The following is a 4,011-nucleotide window of genomic DNA, read 5'->3' on the forward strand; positions in this document are numbered from 1 at the left end:
TCCACGGGTGTTTCTCAGCCGAGCGGGAGCTGACAGCCGGAGCCCAGCCCCCCCGCCCGCACTTCCGGGGGGTGGGAGCACCGCCCTTAAGGTGGCTCCGTGAAGTCCCCATGGGACGAGCGAAAGTGGGCTTAAGTTTGGGGGCAGTCTTGGGAGAGTCGGCCCCCCACGTTACGAACGCTCCAAAGTTTGTCTCTCGGTCAAGTTCGGGAGCGGCGGTGCGCATCGCTGTGCGGCTGCGCCCAGAAGCCTTGTGACTCGCATTGCTGGAAAGGGGCGCTCAACTGTATCCCCGCTGCACCTCACTTCCTCCCGTGGGACTGTGGGGGAACGTGTGCGGTACCTTGGAGGGCCACGTTTTATAGGGAGTGTATTTAGGGGGTGTCAGTCTGGGAACGAGCATTTAGGGAATCGAAACTCGGGGAACCTCTGTGACCGTCTGCTCCCCCTCCTGCCCCGGTACAGCGCACAGACAAGCGCGCGCGCAAACACACTCCTTCCGCCCTGCTTTGCTTCCCGGAAAACAAGTCCTGAGAGCGGACACGCGCCAAAAGTCACGCAGTAGGACCAGAAGTCCGAGTAGAAGCACGACTAAAAAAAACTCTCCACTCCCAGTCGGGTGGTGGGCCCATATCCAGGGCAGCCTCTAGGAAGCGCTAGACACATGTAAGTGGTTGCTTTTCTGCGGTTATTTTCTCCTCCCCCGCTCACACCCCAGGGACAGGAGAGTAGGGTGGACAGAATACCAAAGTCGGGAATCGTGGCTCTCTCGTAGCCAGGCTGCGATGGTGTGAAGTGAGCAAAGCACGGACCTCCTCCGAGCTTCAGCTTCCTCATCTGCAAGTGAAACCCAGCCTGGTGAGATCCCTCTCATTGGGCTGCCAGGAGTGAGAGTAGCATGCCATCTTCTGGACTATAGAGGTGGTCGCCAATCAGCCCCCTTCCCAGCCCTGCCTCGCAGTTTCCCGGAGCCTCGGTGGAATGCCAGGGTATAGAGTGATTTGGCAGGACCAGGTGTACTTTCCTGTGAGGTGCAGTGAGGGGAAGAGGTGAGTGAGGGGGTGAGGGAGGAAGGGCTAAGAGCCAGCTCTTCTGTCTAGAATTGGGATTTTGGGGGTTGAAGTTGGACTTGCAGCAGTTTAAGTTCCTAGGTCCTAATAAGGACTTTGCTGCCTCTGAACTCGGGAATTCCGTCTTGGGTTCATAGCCCCCAGCCCTAAGGTATTTGTGGCTTTGAGAGTCCAGAAACCAAGAGCAGCTGGTATCAGTGGGAAACAGGCCAACTTTTCCTCCCTCCAGGCACTCACCTCACTTTCACTCATGCATCACAGGGTAACTGGCTACTGTGAGCCAGGCACTGAGCTGGGCTGGGGGTTGGGGAGGATACAGAGATGACAAGAGCCAGTTACTTTCCCCAAGGAGGGAACATGCTCCTCTGTCGGTTGCCCAGAATAATTTTCTATTGAAATTAGGGAGCTTATGTCCTAAATAAATTTTTAAATGACAACAGTAATTTTAATAAAGCATTTCATGTGTTAGACACCTACTGTCTGCTAGGTAGTCTCTTAAGCAATTTAAATGTGCTATTTTTTTCCCCCACAAACATCTTGAGAGGCATACATTCTTATCTCGATTTAACATATAAGAAAATAGGCCCAGAGTTGTTAGGTAGCTTGTTCAGGTCACACAGGCAGCTGGAACATGATCTTGCCTTTGCTCTGGGAAACCGTCTTGTGAAGTTATTAGTTGTCTGCATAAGAGAAATGTTCTTGCCTGAACCTCTGATTGTAACTCCTTTCAGAGCTCCTGTATTTAGAAACTTCAAGACTTAGGACTTTGTATAAATATACATCTTTTGCCTAAGGGTTCTGTGTGTTCCTCCCTGCCTTATGTGGTTTAGTAGGATGATTTTCTCCTTATGTTGAGAAATAGCATATTTCATCCAAAAAATAACAAATCTGTTCATGTGAACGCCCCTGCTTGGAAGCCTTTGTTGCCTTCCCCTTAGGACCAGTGGAGAGTTCAGACTCCTTTTCCTGAGTGAAGGGTCTGCTCTCTCCAGGGCCATTTCTAACTCCCAGTTTTCAGTCAGGAAAGGCTGAGTTATGCTGCCCTAACAAGAAGCCCCAACATGTCAGTGGCTTAACCCACCACTGACAGGGAAAGTTTCGTTCTTGTTCCTGCGACATGGCCACTGTGGGTCTGCAGGAGACTTCTGGTCTGTGATCCCTCTGAGACCTCATCTTGACACATGCTCCTCACAACTGTCCTGGCTACAGGGAAGTAACTCATTGGCTCTCAGAGGATCCACCCAGAAGTGACATCATCACTTCGGTTCATTTGCTGTTAGCCAAAGCAAGTCTCATGGCCATGTCAATCATTAGCGATTAAGTCTGTAATCCTGATAGGTGTCTCAAAGGTTTTTTTCTTGTGGCATTCTCCAGTAATTCATGAGAATACAACACTAGAGATTAACAACATCCTTTTCTGTTCACCAAATGCTTAGTTTATTCTCTTCCCACAAGGGAGATAACCCTAAAGACCCATACAGTCACAGCATGAAACTCACTGTCCAGGCTTCCTGGAGGCTGTGGAGTAGACACCACATCAGACCCAGTAGTAGTTTTAGTTTTTATCTAGAGAAAGACACCCTCCTTTTTGCATACCTTCAATATGCAGGTGGATAGAGACAGTACAATTGCAGGAGACATGCCATTTAGAAAAGGAAGGAGTAGGTGACCACAGCAGGTACTGACCCACTGAGTCCACTGAGCAGACATGTTGAGGACTTCTCTACTCAATACCCAGATTAGGTCCTAATTCTCCTCACTGAGTATAGCTGCCCTGCCCATTGCTTTCCATGACCTCTGAGAGTCTTTCTTTTCTACAACTAAGGCAGACATCGGGAAATATGCTTTTAAATACATTTTTAAAAGTTTAGGTAATATAGAGTGATATTAAGTCTTGAGTATAGTCTGTTTTTTTTTTTTCTTTCTCCTGCCCATGAGCATGTGGACTCACTAGTGTGAGAGAGAATGCATCTCCCAATGGGGGTGCAGTTACACTGCAATCTCTTTTCCTCTGCTTTTCCATCCCATCAACACTTGGGTCACATACACACTTGGCATGTATTTCGAACCACCAGGACAGGACTTGAACTGTGACCAGCCATGTGGGATCCGGCTTTCTGTGCACAGCACTTAACTGCTATGCTATAGACCCAGCCCTGATAGTGTCTTTCAATCCAGGCTGATGTTCTTCTGGCAGTATAATTCTCATGATATTGTAGACTTACCTGTTTAACACCAAGTGTTCACGGGCTGATAGGCACAGGTGCTTGTATGGTTTGCCATTTTCCTTGCTTTCTTGCTCTCATGCCTGCTGATCTGTCTCTGATTCTGTCTCTCATGCTCTTACTCTCAGCTTGGTTTTGAGTATGTTAGATTTACTGGGCTTAGGTGGGAGACTTACACCTTTCATTCCCTTTTCAGAGCCATTTTGTATAATTGAAGCATATGATAGGTAATAGTTTCCTTTATCCTGAGGTTTTTGTTTTTTGAAGATTTTTTTCTTTTTGCTATAGAGCATGTGTGTTCACTAGAAAGACAGAGAGACAGAGAGACAGAAAGCAAGAAATCACCCCCTAGGAGGATGGCCATGCCACAATCCTTTCTCCCCTATTCTCCTCTTGGGATCTCAGGCATGCATGCACATGCACCCGGTGTGAGTTTAAGCCACCGAGTCCAGGACTTGAAGTGTGGTTGACTATGTGGGCGTCCAGTGACATAACCATTGTACCATCTGCTGGTTCCTATCCTTAGGTTTTGAAATAGCTTTATACCCCTTAACTTTATCCTTATTTCGAGGCTATCCCCTCCTCCTACACCAGGTTCTTTCTTGCTGAAAACAGTTCTTGGTTTTGTATTTTACTAGTTGGGATTGAGAAACAATTGCCTTTTCTAACCATCCAATCCCTGAATTTGTAGATTGTCTGTATTCCTTTTCATTCCT

The 4,011-nt window shown here is 47.9% G+C and overlaps 1 long non-coding RNA gene across 2 annotated transcripts in view; it reads left to right on the forward strand.

Annotated features, from left to right (window-relative positions):
* The first annotated feature begins 37 nt into the window (after window positions 1-37).
* The window catches only part of LOC102489258 (uncharacterized), an 84,901-nt gene continuing 80,927 nt past the window's right edge, over window positions 38-4,011 (forward strand). For both annotated transcript variants that reach the window (XR_335483.2, XR_335482.3), the window contains exon 1: window positions 38-666. This is a non-coding gene — a long non-coding RNA (uncharacterized LOC102489258). The remainder of the gene's footprint in view (window positions 667-4,011) is intronic.

Source organism: Tupaia chinensis, unplaced genomic scaffold (assembly GCF_000334495.1).
Source record: "Tupaia chinensis unplaced genomic scaffold, TupChi_1.0 Scaffold000425_1, whole genome shotgun sequence".
Taxonomy (NCBI): Eukaryota; Metazoa; Chordata; class Mammalia; order Scandentia; family Tupaiidae; genus Tupaia; species Tupaia belangeri.